At 38.4% G+C, this 17,182-nt stretch overlaps 1 long non-coding RNA gene across 1 annotated transcript; it reads right to left on the reverse strand.

Annotated features, from left to right (window-relative positions):
• Positions 1-14,593: 14,593 nt before the first annotated feature.
• LOC149122342 (uncharacterized) lies at positions 14,594-15,386 on the reverse strand. The gene is made up of 2 exons (XR_016220262.1): positions 15,202-15,386; positions 14,594-15,024 (listed from the first exon to the last, which is right to left on the reverse strand). It is a non-coding gene; the product is annotated as an uncharacterized LOC149122342 (long non-coding RNA).
• Positions 15,387-17,182: the final 1,796 nt, after the last annotated feature.

The raw sequence follows: 17,182 nt of genomic DNA on the forward strand, positions 1-17,182 counted from the left end.
ATTAGAGAATGCTAAACGAAGTAAGAGTTACTTCATCTTTTTTATTTTGCTGCAGTATGTTCTGGCATTGCATATGGGGATCATTAAAATATACTGGATATGTCTTTTTTTAAAATCTTAGATGTTGATAGTTAAGCTCAGATTTATTGCCCTTCCTCCACTGTCAACTAGTTCATTTGGTAAGAAGAAAATTGTGACTAAAATTGTTATGGAACACAAATTATATAATTTATTAGGGTTAGCTGCATTTTTCATGTTAATTTTTGGATAAACAAAGGCTGTTCATATTTATGGTGTACAAAATTATGTTTTGAAATGGATAGACATCATGAAGTGGCTAAATCAAGCTAATTAACATATGCATTGCCTCACATACTTTTAGTTACTCCACAACAAAAAAAAGATATAGGAATAAGTTTTATTTTTCTTATCTTTTTATTAGGGCTACAACCATTTGTTTTCATTATCCAATTATTTCAGAAAGTCACAAGAAAGCTTAGCAATGATGATTTAAGTTTGCTCAATATGCCTCTTAGTAAACAGGCTAGAACCATAAAAGGATTTCACTGGGAAACTTCTCAAGTCATTGAACCCTACCCCACTTTGATGGTAGAAGTAGTATATTTGACATAGAGAGCATAGGATTTCAAGCTAACACACAACTTAGAGAATTAAGAATTAGAGGCCTGGGGCCATGCTTCTCATGTGGGATATCTCAAGTCAGAGGGAACCTGGCATTGCCAGCATGTTAGGAAATTATTGCAAAATACAGATTTTTAACCATAAAAGCTTTACTGAATCAGTTTACTTAGTTGCACTGAGGACTTACCAGGGAGACATGACATGAATGAGTCATGCTGAGGGTTTGCCTGTCAGATAAGGAGAAAGCTGGCACTGAAAAATGGTTCAGATACTTCATTTATTAGGTGCTGACAATCTATGGAGAATGTGCAGAGATTTTTCTACTTAAAATAATTATAAGGAATTTCTTGAGGTGATTTCATTTTAGCAGATAATAATTTTAAAGTGACCTCCACCTTCTTTGATTTTTATAACAGTCCCATTTTGATATCTTGATAAAATGTAAATCAACAACCAATGAATTACATTCCTGTGTTTGGGTTTTTGTGACCAATCCTCCAAGAAAAGCGTGTGTTTGATCTCTGCATCTAACAAAATTGTGAAGTCTTTTCATAATGTCCCCCTGGAATAAGATTTGAAATGCTATTTGAGTTAAAGAAATTCCTGATATTAGACTCTTAGAAGATGTAAGAAATAACTTTAGAAAGCACACATAGGAATATAAATATTATCAACCAGTAATCATATAGATAAGAAAGTTTATTAGTTCATCTATTGCTGTGTAATACATTTTCCCAAATGTACCAGCTGAAAACAATATATATTCATTATCTTATGGTTTCTATGAGTCATGCTTTAGGGAAGAGCCTAGCTGAGTGATTCTGGTTCAGGACATCTCACAAGTTTGTGATTTGGATAGTGACCAAGATTGCAGTCATCCAAGACTTGAATGGGCTAGAGGACTTGCATCCAAGCTCACTCGTGGCTGTTGGCGGGACTCCTCAATAACTCATGGGCTCATGACACGGTGGCAAAAAACAATCTAAATGAAAGATCCTGGTGAACAAGACCCCAGCAGAAGGAACAGACCATCAAGGAGGGAGGCACCTTTCTCTGAAGGGAGGAAGGAACCTCCACTGTGATATGGCCTTGACTAAACAAGTTCAGAGTTGGTGAACTCAAGGGGCTTCCATAGCCTAGACAGCTCATAGCAAGAATCTCAGGTGATTGCTGATGTCGTAAATAAGAGTGCCAATTGTTAAATCAACAACGGGAGTCACTGAGTACAGGCTCCCCACGTAGGATCTCTGTCCTTAATGTGTTTTACTATGAAACTTAAAAACAACACTACTAGTCGAACAATGCCCTATACCTTGTGTGGTTGTGTGAGTGCAGCCTGTTGAAATTCTTGCTTAGTGTATACTAAGTTGATCTTCTGTATATGAAGATGATTGAAAATGAAACTCGATGAAGGGTGGAATGGGAGAGGGAGTGGGAGAGGAAGTGGGAGAGGGGAGGGCCGCGGGAGGGAGGGAGGTTGGGGGGGGGGAGCCACAACAATACAAAAGTTGCACTTTGTAAATTCACATTTATTAAATAAAAAAAAAGAACTTACGGGGGGGAAGCCATTGTAATTCATAAACTGTACTTTGGAAATTTATATTTATTAAATAAAAGTTAAAAAAAAATAACTCATGGGCTCTTGGCCCCAGTTGTTCTTTCCTCATGAGTCTCACCACGAGGACGTTTGAGTGTCTTCACAACATAGTAGCTATCTATCCTACAGTGAACAATTCACAGCATGGACAGGGTGAGGCAAAAGTTACGAGGCTTTTATGTACTAGCTTCAGAAGAAAGACGCTCTCACTTTTTTTCATACCTTTTTGCTCACACAGACAACTCTGGCAAAATTAGGAGGAAAATACCCAAGGGCATGGAGAGAGCAATCATTGGGCCCATGTTGGAGGCTGCTAACCACAAAAGGAAGAAACCTGATTTTGATATGGGGAGTCTCCACAAAGGTTCATGGAGAATATGGGTTATGAAAAAAAAAATCTATGCATGGGTTTCAAAAAAATTTGCACTGAAATAAACATTTTCAATCCATTTTCCACAAATGTTTTGAAGTATTCTCACAGATGTGGGTGGCCCAGAATATTTGGCTATAGGACTCTGACTTAATAAACTGGAAGTCAACTTTTTGCTCAGTTTCATATTCTCAATGAACGTATTATGGAATGAGAAAATCTTCCTGTAAATCAGTGGATTTATATGTTGTCATTCTGTTCTACTTCGTAGGAGTGAAGAATACTCATAGTAGTATATGTTGGCATTATGTGTAATGGATTTAATATGCAGTCTTTTCTTTTAAAAACTAGGTGTAAAGAAAGTTCGGGCAACTCTGTTGAGCTGGTGTGTGGTGGCTATCAGCAATACCCCAATTAGAAGCTTGAGTAATTTCCTTCTTCTGACAACTTTTTCTTTACGAGTCCCTTGTGGCTAAATCATGGTACTTGAGTAGCCTTGTGGGTTGAGTAGACTGATTATGTGGCCCTTACATTTTTCCTGAAAAGTCATTCAATGTGGGTGGCACAAAATCAGATGTAGTTTCACTCCAAGTAAGGGTTGATGTCAGTGGATTTCTAAGTGTGAAGAACAATTTCCATAATTTACAATGTTGAAAAATTAGATGGATATAATTTCCAAGCAATTATGTGCTAAAATAAAAATACAAATGACCGCATCTAACACCAAACCATGATGGTTTACTTCATAGTTGCATCTTTCACTAATACATGGAAATACAGACCTGAACTACTTTATTCTATGTTGTATTGGATGCATTTAGCAGGAGGCTCAAAAATCCATGTCTAAACATCTTTACAGATTATTTCTCAACAATGCAGATTATTCAGGGCAGAGTCCAGATGCAATCTAGTCATGAGGACAAGATATCATATCAGATCTGAGACCTCCTCTAGCTCTCTTAACACCCTCCTTTTCTCCTGCGCTTAGGTCAAACAAGCTGAAAATTTGCATGGGTCCTCTCTGCTCTCCTTGGACTACACATACTTTCTAAGGAAACTACCGAATATGCAGCAATGGCAGCTATTTAACTTTCATGAGAACCTATTCAATATCCCAAATACAATGTCTATATGAGTTTGAGGGACAAAGAGATGATCCTATTGCCAACTGAATAAGAACAAGGAACAGAAGTTGGAAAAGCCAGTCTACCTCAGTACTGTAGAAACACTAGGAGGACATAATTCAACTAAATTACTGAATTGCTTTTTGAAGAGCAGATTACCTACCAATCACTACACTTTGTCTCAAGGACAATGATTTTATTTCTTAGTAAATAATCAGCTTAATGTTGAGATTATCATAATAGCAGCTCAAAATCATGAAACTGTATATATGAAATATATCAAATTGGTTTGTTTTATGCAAATAAATAAATGTAATGAAAAGAAAATTTTCAAAGAACAAGAGGTTAAGAGAAGATGAGATGGTTAGGCAGGAGGAACTGCGCATTCATATCTCAAAGCTCCTGTCTAAGTCATTCTTAGAAAGCCCAGGGATGATGTGGTCCTTTTATTATATACCTAGAATTTTAAGCACCAAACCATGGTGGAAGGGAGACAATTTTCAATGTTTTGAGATCCCCCAACATTTCCGAAATTACTTCTCAGGAAACTGGTAGATAGTAAAACCCACTAACGTAAGAGGAAGGTGTGTAGGGTAGAAGGGAGAACATGGGAGTAATTAGGGTGTTAGGATTTATTTGTTGTTATCTGGTTTGAATATTTTCTATACAACACCCAGTTGCTGTGATAAACAAAACACAATTTGCTTTCCTTTTTTGGGTTACTCAACTGTAAGGAAAACCCCAAATCACTCATATTTCTGAGCTGCACTGAGAAAACAACTGTGTTAGCTAGGCCCCTGTACAGGTGTTCCTCCTGATGAGCGCATTTTCTGTTGCTGAAGCCAACACACACACCAGGAAGACTTCCCATACTCTGCAAGTCTTTCTTATTAAAGTTTTATGCAGTGACAAGATGGTATTGTTGAATGACTTTGTAATTTTTTTTCCTAAGCAACTTCCAATGTTTAATTAGGCTTCAACTAACAGATTTCCAGTTAATTTAAGACAAAAGGCTCTGCTGTGGCTAATTGTTAGCATGATGATCTGGGAGTGTGTGGCTGCAGGGTGAGTCTGTCCCCCGCAATCAAGCTGTGGGGAGTGGAGATGTCTGTCTCTGCTTGAAAATACCGGAATCATCTGTCTGGGGAGAGTAATCTCACACACCACCTAAATTCACCTCTTCAGAGTCCAAGCTACTAGTATGGATTGAAAACCTGGAAGTTTGTTATCAAACAAATCAATAACAAGAGCTTTTATGTGTCAAAAACAGGCTTGTATCCACTGTGTCAGAGTGACTTGGAAAACACATCACATTGGAGCTGGAAATAGTCCCAAAGAAAATCTGTTGCAAGCTCCCCATGTTCACATGAACCAAGAAAGGACTAGAGTGGTAGAATCATATGCCCAAGGTCCCTCAGATTTTTAGAAGTGGGGCTAAAACCCAGCCTTCTAATTTTGAGTCTTCTGCTTGTTTCTCCTGTTCACTCCAAAAATTGTATTAAATTGACCAGTTGACTCCAGCTCCTTCCAGACAGGAAGTGGAGTCATGGGGTTTAGGCTAGGAAGCAGAAATGGGTATATTTGAGGGACCTGAATATCTGGCTTGTGATGCAGACACAGGGAAGCCTGGTAGGTGGGAGGGGACAAGGAAAGACTTGGAGACATCGTTCAAAAAAAAATGAAGGACAACCACATCCTAAGCTATGCTTCTACGGTTCAGTCTTCTTGAGGTCTCCCTCCACCTTTGCTCAAGGGGATACTCTTGGGCTTCCCGACTCTCACTCATTCCCCGGCCCCAACAGCCTTTCAGCCAGCCTCCCACCCCTTGAATTTTTATGCTTGCTGCTTCCTGGTTGTGTCTCCTTACTTCTCACATCCATCTCTATGTTTCAATGCCATCTCCACTGGTACCTGAGGTACTGGGGTCTACTAGTTTCATAATCTTCACATGTTTGTTATGATGTTTGAGTTAAAATGTGGGAACATTTGAGAAGAATGTTTGAGGTATAAGAGTAAGATTAGCACTCCCTAAAAGGCGGTTATTGGTTTCTATATTTTTTTTTTCCCATGAAGTCATCTCTATGCTGCCTGCCAGCAGAGGGGCTTTTTTTTTTTTAACTTTTATTTAATGAATATAAATTTCCAAATTACAGCTTATGGATTACAATGGCTTCCCCCCCATAACGTCCCTCCAACCCACAACCCTCCCCTTTCCCACTCCCTCTCCCCTTCCATTCACATCAAGATTCATTTTCGATTCACTTTATATACAGAAGATCAGTTTAGCATACATTAAGTAAAGATTTCAACAGTTTGCTCCCACACAGAAACATAAAGTGAAAAATACTGTTTGAGTATTAGTTATAGCATTAATTCACAATGTACAGCACACTAAGGACAAAGATCCTACATGAGGAGTAAGTGCACAGTGACTCCTGTTGTTGACTTAACAAATTGACACTCTTGTTTATGGCATCAGTAATCACCCTAAGCTCTTGTCATGAGCTGCCAAGGCTATGGAAGCCCCCTGAGTTCACCGACTCTGATCATATTTAGACAAGGCCATGGTCAAAGTGGAAGTTCTCTCCTCCCTTCAGAGAAAGGTACCTCCTTCTTTGATGACCCATTCTTTCCACTGGGATCTCACTTCTCACTCGCGGAAATCTTTCATTTAGGTCCTTTTTTTTTTTTTTTTTTTTTGCCAGAGTGTGTTGGCTTTCCATGCCTGAAATACTCTCATGGGCTCTTCAGCCAAATCCGCATGCCTTAAGGGCTGATTCTGAGGCCAGAGTGCTGTTTAGGACATTTGCCATTCTATGGGTCTGTTGTGTATCTCACTTCTCATGTTGGATCATTCTCTCCCTTTTTGATTCTATCAGCTAGTATTTGCAGACTCTATTCTTGTTTATGTGATCCCTTTGGTTGTTAGTCCTATCATTACGATCAATTGTTTATTTTCTTTTTTGTTCGGACAATGTTAATATTTTCCTTATTAAAAAAAAACCTCAGAAACCAAAATAACCTTATTTGAGAAGCAGAGACAGAAAGAGACATGCCCACAATGGCAACACCAGGCCAAGGTCAAAGTCAGGAGTCAGGACTTCATTCCAAGTCTCACAGATGGGTGGCAGGAAATTGATTGCTTTACTTACTATTAATATAGTAAGAATCAATTTTTGCCTTTTTGACATTTTCAGAATTTGTAGAACATTTCTGAAGTCCACAGCAGTGTATATCATGGAAAAAAACAATTTAGACATTTGGAACAAAAAAGAGACAGAGAAAATTTTTCTAAAGTAGTTAATAAATGAACCATGATTTTTTTTTTTTTTTTACTTTTAAAACAAGTCTTCAAATATAAAGCAGTTAGTCACTTCAGATATTTGTCATTATTTCCAAAATAGGCTGTCAGGTATTCTAAAAACGTATGTGTTGGGGCTGGCAATGTGACATAGCAGGTCAAGCTGCTGCCTGCAGTGCCAACATTCCATATGGGCACCAGTTTGAGTCTCAGCTGCTCCACTTCCAATCCAGCTTTCTGCTATGGCCTGGGAAAGCAGTAGAAGATGTCCCAAGTGCTTTGGCCCCTATTACATGTGGGAGACCTGGAAGAAGCTCCTAGCTCCTGGCTTCAGATCAGCTCAGTTCTGGCTGTTGCGGTTATTTAGGGAGTGAACCAGTGGATGGAAGACCTCTCCCTCTCCCTCTCTCTCCCTCTGCCTCTCCTTTCTCTCTGTAACTCTGACATTCAAATAAATAAATAAAAAAATTTTTTTTTAAAAGTATGTGTTAACATTTTAAAAGTGTTCATGAAAATTAAATGTGTCTTTAAGGTCATAACAAAAGGAAGAAGCTTATTATTTGAGGTATGTGTGAGAAAAATAGAATACAGAAGAGTAGAACACATTTATTTAGTTGTTGAAGAATATAGGCTAGTTAATAGCAATTTTTGTTTTCACTAACCCTAGTTGCTGACCTATAGTGATGTGAATGAAACAAATGTTGTATGTTTATTGATTGAACCTGATTTGGGTAGGCTTTTGGGTACTCTGTGTACTACAAAACGAGTTTCAGTTGAAGGCCAGAATAGAAGTGACATGGTTTACAATTTCACATTTATTTTCAAAAGCAATGTAATTTCCTTTTCCAAACTGCAGAGCAAAGCAAGACTAAACAAAACAAGACAAAATGATGCTTCTTAGTGCTTAAACTATTTGGCCAGCCTTCTTTAACTCTTAATTACTATCAATATTGTAGATTCCTAATTAGTGTCCAGAAAAAATACATAGGCTTCTAAATATCAGAATGGTTTTACTGATACAAAAGTATTATCATCAATGTGAGTGAAAAAACTTGCTAAATATGTGCAGATGCAAGTTTTAAAAAAAGGATTATGAAAAATGAAACTTAGAGAGGCTTGAAATAAATGAGGAAATATTTTACTCTATGTACTATTACAAGCTTGGCACTAGACCAGCATGCCGAAGGGGAAATTTTAACATTTTTGAAACTTATGTGTTTAAGTAACAAGCACAAAAGCTGCATCTGTTAAGTACACTGTGGTCATAGTGATACCCCACGGTGTTTTCCACTCTTCTGATTTACAAAAGACAAAACCCCAACTTTAGTGTAAGGGGGATGAGAACAGCAGGCAAATCCACTGATTCAAGAATTGGGCCAATTAGAATGTCAAAGCAATGCTGTGCCCTGGATACATTTTAAGTTTCTTGTAGGATTCATTTCAGTTTTATTGAATAGTTTTTAATTGTAGCAAATTTAAATTTGCTTTTTAAACTTTTATTTAGTAAATATAATTTTCCAAAGTACAGTTTATGGATTACAATGGCTTCCCCCCCCATAACTTCCCTCCCACCTGTACCCCTCCCATCTCCCGCTCCCTCTCCCATTCCATTCACATCAAGATTCATTTTCAATTCTCTTTATATACAGAAGATCAATTTAGTATATATTAAGTAAAGATTTCATCAGTTTGCACCCACACAGAACATACATAAAGTGTAAAATACTGTTTCAGTACTAGTTATAGCATTAATTCACATTGGACAGCACATTAAGGACAGAGATCCCACATGGGGAGTAAGTACACAGTGACTCCTGTTGTTGACTTAACAATTTGACACTCTTGTTTATGGCATCAGAAATCTCCCTAGGCTCTAGTCATGAGTTTCCAAGGCTATGGAAGCCTCTTGAGTTCGCTGACTTCAATCTTATTTAGACAAGGTCATAGTCAAAGTGGAAGTTCTCTCCTCCCTTCAAGAAAGATATCTCCTTCTTTGATGGCCTATTCTTTCTACTGGGATCTCACTTGCAGAGATCTTTCATTTAGGTTCCCCCCGCCTTTTTTTTTTTTTGCCAGAGTGTCTTGGCTTTCCATGCCTAAATACTCTCATGGGCTCTTCAGTGAGATCCTCTTCAGAGAGATCCGAATGCCTTAAGGGCTGGTTCTGAGGCCAGAGTTCTGTTTAGGACATCTGCCATTCTATGAGTCTGCTGTGTACCCCACTTCCCATGTTGGATCGTTCTCTCCCTTTTTTATTCTATCAGTTAGTATTAGCAGACACTAGTCTTGTTTGTGTGATCCCTTTGACTCTTAGACCTATCAGTGTGATCAATTGTGAACTGAAATTGATCACTTTGACTAGTGAGACGGCATTGGTACATGCAATCTTGATGGAATTGAATTGGAATGTCCTGGCACATTTCTAACTCCACCATTTTGGGCAAGTCCGATTGAGCATGTCCCAAATTGTACATCTCCTCCCTTATTCCCACTCTTAGATTTAACAGCGATCACTTTTCAGTTAAATTTCAACACCTACGAATAAATGTGTGTTAATTACAGAGTTCAGCCAATAGTATTAACTAGAACAAAAAAATACTAAAAGGGATAAAGTATTAAATTGTACATCAACAGTCAGGACAAGGGCTGATCAAATCACTGTTTCTCATAGTGTCCCTTTCACTTCAACAGGTTTCCTTTTTTGTGGTTGGTTAGTTGTCACTGATCAGGGAGAACATATGATATTTAAATCATTTCTTCCTCATTGAACAACTGTGTTATTTTAGTAACAAGAACATCTTAATGTTCATTTTGAGAAGATTTTAATTGATGCAAATTGAAACACTCTGCTTCACTGAATTTGGGTTTCACATTTTTCTCTGACTTGGATAAACCTCTTGATATCTCACTTCTCTCATCCATAAGTACATAAGCCTGGACAAGTATTTGAGTCAGGATGACAACTTGCAAAGCAGTGGTGAAATGCCTGGTATGTAGTAAATGCTTCATAAATGTCACCTGAGATAATGACAATGTGGGACCCTTCAACAGTCATTCAGCACCTTCAGCTTCCCTTATAAAAGCCCTCACTGTGCACTGTTGAGATTGCTTGCTAGACTCCAGGGCCCATGAAGGCAGGGGACATTGGAAGTCTTATTTCATGACTGATCAACAATTCATCCCAGCACCTACCATAATGCCTGGCCCAGAGCCAATCTTAATGAAGAATGGGATGGGAGAGGGAGCAGGAGGTGGGATGGGGGTGGAGTGGGAGGGCAGATATTGAAGGGGAGAACCACTATAATCTAAAAGCTGTACCTATGAAATTTATATTAAATGAAAGCTTTCTTAAAAAACAGTCTACAAGGTATTGTTAACTGATAGTTTAAGGACAGATTTTGATTTGAATTTTGAAATAAATTGGCAAATTAGTATATAGATTTTTATAAACATTTTTCATTCCTTAACTGGAGTTTTCTACATCACCTACACTTGTGTGGCAGAAGGACAAAGGAAGCAACTTATTGTGAAGCTGGAGCTGGGTGAGGCATCAGTATCTGGATAGGAGACCTGGTTTGGGTACTTACTCATTGAGGGGATCATCTCATTAACACTTTGTCCATTAGTTCTAAAATGGGTACAAGAGACTTGAGATAACTGATAAGAAAGTGTCTGGTAATGTGTATGTGTTAGTATCTGTCTATAGCTATATCTATTTTACAAACGTAGGAAGTAGTTAATAGAGGGCAGTGGGTCAAAGTAAGAATAGGAAGTAATAATTCATTTCTACAAATGGAATATAACTCCCTAGTGGTAATCAGCTTCTTCTTGGTCCTAAAGCTTAGTCCTCTTATGAATACATAACCAGCTGTCCAAGGAATTGAAAACTTCAAAAAACCTCTGTAAGTTACCAAGAGCAGAGTCCCTGTCTCCAATGCCAAATCAACATTAGGATATGGTTTGAGAGTAAAGGAAAGAAATTGTAATCTATGCACAGATGAGGGGTAGAAGGCCTCTGTCTCAAGAACTGTTACTCTCCAAATGGAAGGTGCTCTGGGGGCTTAAGGGGTCTGGAAGGAAGAGAGAGTCAGGAGTAAAGGGAACCAAAGATGAGGACAACTGCATTTTGGCCCCTGGCCAGGCAGTTAGGAGCTGGCTGGAGTCACAGTGGTCATCTGGTCTGGTTATATGCATGACCTCTATCCAAGATCTTGGCTTGTCAGTTACACTGTACTCTTCCAGAATGTTTATGATGGCTCCATGGGCTTTAGTGCTTTAATCCCTGGGCCTGGAATTCCCCTAAGTGAAACCCCTCAATACCAACCATCAAGGTATCATATGATCATAATCTTGTAGGGCTGGCTCTACCACTCCCTCAATTCAGTGAGTTAATCTAAATGAGGTTGGCCAGGAGAGTAGAGTTTGATGGCGCCTTGCTCTTAAGGCACTGTTTAGGGGCTTGGTTTCACAGACAGTACAAACTGGGGAATATTTAGATTCAGATTATTCTGAAGGCAGCTCAAGGTCATTTACCCTCTCCATTGATCAATGTTTAAGAACCTTTAGCTGTGGACAAGCTACTGATGTTCTCAGATGCTTGAAATGTGTCAGGCTTATCATTGGATGTGTTTGCATGGCGGGGCCTCTTGGGCAATAGCACCTTGTGCTTCTAGACATTCACTCTGCTGGGGAGGATTGTGTCCATGGTGGGATAATAAGAAATTTGCAGGCCTCTTTCTCCTAATTTCCAATTGCTTTCAACAAAACAGATGGATTCTCCATCTCCATAACTGTATTCCTCTCCTGCCATGTGTACCTTCAGGAAAAACAGGTCATTGGCTATTATGAAACACTAATATCTTGAGGCCATGTTCTAAATTAAACACAAGGTTAAAAGGGAAAATCTTAGTTAGAATTAAGTTTCAGTTAAAGTCTCAGCTGTTTTAGACTACATATATATTTGAACACTATTATCCTTTATAATTAATTTCTCAGAATTTTTTCTTTACATGCTCTATAAATCAAGGTATAACATACACTGCTAACAGTAAACAGTGCTCTCCACAAAGCAGATGATAATTGTAAATTTTTACAAATATTTCCTTAAGTGGTTTTATTTAACACTTGACAGTAACTCATTTAAATGTTCAATTGAAAGAATGACACTACATTGACATGTTTTCTTTTTTTTTTCATTTTCAATTATCTTTATATACAGAAGATCAAGATATTAGGTAAAGATTTCAACAGTTTGTACCCACACAGAAACACAAAGTATAAAGTACTGTTTGAGTACTAGTTATAGTATTAATTCACAATGTACAGCACATTTAGGACAGAGATGTTACATGAGGAGTAATTGCACAGTGACTCCTGTTGTTGACTTAACAATTTGGCACTCTTGTTCATGGCATCAGTAATCTCCCAAGGCTCTTGTCATGAGTTGCCAAGGCTATGGAAGCCTTTTGAGTTCGCCAGCTCTGATCTCTTTTAGACAAGGTCATAGTCAAAGTGGAAGTTCTCTCCTCCCTTCAGAGAAAGGTACCTCCTTCTTTGATGACCCATTCTTTCCACTGGGATCTCACTTCTCACTCGCGGAAATCTTTCATTTAGGTCCTCTTTTTTTTTTTTTTTTTTTTTTTTTTGTTTGCCAGAGTGTGTTGGCTTTCCATGCCTGAAATACTCTCATGGGCTCTTCAGCCAGATCCGCATGCCTTAAGGGCTGATTATGAGGCCAGAGTGCTGTTTAGGACATCTGCCATTCTGAGTCTGCTGTGTACCCCACTTCCCATGCTGGATCGTTCTTTCCTTTTGAATTCTATAAGTTAGTAATTTTAGACACTAGTCTTGTTTATGTGATTCCTTTGACTCTTAGACCTATTAGTGTGATCAATTGTGAACTGAAATTGATCACGTTGACTAGTGAGATGGCATTGGTACATGCAATCTTGATGGAATTGAATTGGAATGTCCTGGCACATTTCTAACTCCACCATTTTGGGCAAGTCAGATTGAGCATGACATGTTTTCATAGTTCATTTATGTGCTTACAATGGTATAGCTGAGGAAACTAATGAAGATGGTAACTATCTTGAAATGCTATATAATCTCCTAAAATTCACTGCTATATTCTGGTACTTTGTGTAAATTCTGACAAGAGCAATTTGTTTCAAATAAATGAAGAAAAATTTTACCTTCTGGTAAGAAATCCCTTAGAGATGGAATTTAAAATACAAATCACAATCTCCTTTCTGGATAAAGCATCTAATTTTCCTCCTTGGTTGTATGGATTTACAGCAGCTGCTGAGCCTACTTAATTATTGGTCCTCAGAGTCCAAATAGAAATGACAGATTTTCATTTTGATGGCAGTCACCTTGAGTGTTTATTTAACAAGTGTAGGTAATTATTCCAGTTCTTATTTGAAAATTTTCTCCAGAACTGGTTGCATATTATTAGTGAAAGTCTGTGATGTCAATATTCAGCATTTCAGGGTCTCTTCTTCACTTGTGATTGTAATTGTGTATATGTGTGTGTGTGTGTGTGTGTGAGATGAGACTTTTCTTTGAATTTAAAAATTTCTCACTTACTGGTACAGAAGCACTAATTCCATCTCCAGAGAAAGAAATGTACTAAAGTATTGATGGGAAACATTTTTATGTTTCAGAGCAGATAGCTGAAAGCAAAATGTCCTGGTCATCAACTCAAGGGGTCACTTTTATGGCCAACCTTTCTCAATTTGGTCCTGTAGTGCTTTACTATAAAGCACTGAATCCACAGCCGTGGTTCTAGAAGGAGACCATTATTTAGCTAAGGTATGAGCTGGAGACACCCACGGGCTATCTGCTGATCTGTGGAACTGGCTTTCAAAACAAGAAATGAGGCAGAAGTTCAAGCTTCTATATTTAAAGCTATGTAAGTAACAACTTTCTGTTATGATAACATTTGACTATTTTGGAAGCATTTTCATTTACCTTGTTTGAGCATCACATCAGTAATTTCAGTAGGTAGGAAAGACATTCTTCTTTGTATTTGAACTGAAAAAGTGAAGCTTGGGGATGGTAACTTTTGTCAAATCAACACTTTCAGCACACTGGATGATGGGCTCCAAGGCTCAGGATTACTACAGGTTTCTTTGCAGTATGGCCATTTGTTCTGGTATCTTGGGGGGGCACACTCCCACATAGGAGCTTCCAGGAAAAGAGGGGATCATGATGGCCTGTTTCAGGGTTACTACATAAGATGCAGTGCACTTGGTTGAAGTTGAGCTTCCGATCAACATTTAGTGCTCTATCTGGAACATATACTAAAATTGATTATTTACCTGAAATTCAAATTTAACTGGGCACTCTAATTTAATAATGCTACTGTTTTCCCCCCCTGACAGAATGACCCTGGTTAAAAGCCTACAATGCTGACAGCTTGTAGTATAACTTGTAGGTTGAATTGTCTCTCCCATTATGGCAGAATGTGACTTCATTTGGAAATAGGGTCTTTACAGAGGTGATCCAGTTAAAAAACTGACATCATTAAGGTGAGCCCCAATCTACTATGTCTGGTGTCACAGTGAAAAGAAACAATTTATTGCAGTGATGGAGAGGTACAGAGGGAAGAAGATGTGACAACTGACAGGGAAGAAACAACCAGGTACTGCAGTGATGCATCTACAAACCACTGATCACCAAAGGTGGCTGGAAAGCACCAGAAGGATTTCCTCCTAAAACCATCAGCGGGAACATGGCCCTGTTGTCACTTTGATTTCTGACTTCAAGTCTCCAGAACTGTAAGGCAATACATCTATGCTCTTTTGTAAGCCACACAGTTATTGTGACTTTGTTATAACAGTCCTAGGAAATGAATACAGCTAATATAAGATGGCACAATTTATCTCTCACTTTGTCACTCCTAGAGGCCAGCCGTCCTGAGATGTCTCCTGGTCACATTTACCGTGTATCTTCCATTTGATTTGAATGCTGCGCAGGTCTATGCTGCCTGTTAAGCAAAACAATCATGTTAAATCCCTGTAGTTGTGCATCAATGCTTCACTGAGATCTTCCTGGACCTTCTGGTTCTCCCCCATTCCTGGGCTCAAATTCCTCTCCCATTTGGGAATATTTTCTACATGTTGCACCACATCATGTAGAAGAAAGATGAACCAGAGAGTATTACCAGTGAATTGGCTTGTGTGAAGCTTAATGGAGAAGGAGCTTCCTTTGAAATCAGCACACACAGAAAAGGACAAGTATATTCACTTTTTGAGCTCTGGCCTTCGGAGTCACAGGATGGCAAACATGAAAAACCAATTTTCTGAATGAATGAGTACTAATTTTGAGACAATGGCAAACAATCAGTGTGTCATCTGCAAAACAGACAAAAATGGCCTCATAGGGACACTACAAAAGAATTGAGATAATGATTCTAGAGACAAAACTTATATCCTTCATTTAAATTTCTATGAGTTTTTGGCATTAAGTACTTTAAAAGCTTATGGAAAATACTTGCATTTCATTTTTTTGTAAGCAAAATCAACTTTCCATTCAATTTTCCATAAAGATTTTGGAATGCTCTCATACCACCTTCATTTTGCAAAGGGAGTTCCAAGGTCTGGCACAAGTTAGAGCTGGTATTTAACCATCTGGTCTAGATGCCAAAACCTTTAAGTTCTTTGTGGATTGCTAATCAGCTACCCAAACTGAGCATGAAGAATCTCAAGTCTGAATTCTGTTTCTTCCATACTGGGCTCTCTTTAACTTTTGTCTTAGCATACATCCTCTTGAAAATGGACAAAATGAGAGTGATTTGAGACCCAGGGATTAGTACAATAATGAGGACAGAGAAAATAGCAAGCTTTATTTTATGGAAAAAAAGAAAGCTTATAAGCTTACATACACATTTGCAAATTTTGCAAAAACTGCCACATTTGAGTGATTTAGGGAGGGGATACAGGTCAAAACAACACTAGAATTATGCCATTTTGGATACTGGACACATTGACTTACAGTCTATGCCAGTGAAGACAAACCACTGGAGCAGAATCAATGAAATCAAGTCCCTTGGCCGGCGCCACAGCTCAATAGGCTAGTCCTCCACCTTGCGGCCCTGGCACCCTGGGTTCTAGTCCTGGTCAGGGCGCCGGATTCTGTCCCGGTTGCTCCTCTTCCAGGCCAGCTCTCTGCTGTGGCCCGGGAATGCAGTGGAGGATGGCCCAAGTCCTTGGGCCCTGCACCCACATGGGAGACCAGGAGAAGCATCTGGCTCCTGGCTTCGGATCAGCATGGTGCTCTGGCCGCAGCGTGTTGGCTGCGGTGGCCATTGAAGGGTGAACCAACGGCAAAGGAAGACCTTTCTCTCTCTCTCTCTCTCTCACTGTCCACTCTGCCTGTCAAAAAAAAAAAAAAAAAAAAAAGAAATCAAGTCCCTGCTTTAGTGTGCAGGAGACCGTTAGAAAGAAGTCAAGCAACTATCTCCTGAAATTTCTTTCTGATGATGATTAAAAGTTAAGTCCAACCATGCAAGTTACTCGGTGTTCTGAACTGGAAAGTCAGATAGATGATGAGAAATTTTAATGTCATACATGTGTACTCCTCCACATATATATGTAGAAAAATTTGTCTCAAAACTTAATATTTTTCACCTTTCCTCTTGTGTATATGAGTGTATATACTTATATATATATTTATGACCTCATACACTTAGATATACTTATGTATAAGAATATGTATATACAATGAATATATATATTTTTATATTCTTAAAAAGGATCACTGAAACAGAATAAAGGAAATAAAGAGAAATAACAGGAGACTGAGGAAGAGAAATTATGGGACAAGAGCAAGATACACATTTCTGGCTGTAAAAGATTTTGTCCCTTCTTTGTTAATGCTTTAATTCCTGAAGTGTTTCAATCTCCTTGAGAAAATTAACATGGCACAAGGCTAGAAAGGTATAAACACAGATCTAGAAAGTGCTTTGGAAATCATTAGCTGCCACACAAATGGTAAACATAAAATCAAGTTAATAACTTTAAGAACCTTATAAGACCTATAGTGCTTTAAAATATCAGAGCTATGCAAAAAGGAGGGCTAATAATTTGGAAAAATGAAAAATAGAAAAAAAGTATGGTTTTGTGAATTTCTGACCATATTCTAAA

Source organism: Oryctolagus cuniculus, chromosome 14, assembly GCF_051225735.1.
Source record: "Oryctolagus cuniculus isolate XC-2025 breed Fujian yellow rabbit chromosome 14, ASM5122573v1, whole genome shotgun sequence".
Classification (NCBI taxonomy): domain Eukaryota; kingdom Metazoa; phylum Chordata; class Mammalia; order Lagomorpha; family Leporidae; genus Oryctolagus; species Oryctolagus cuniculus.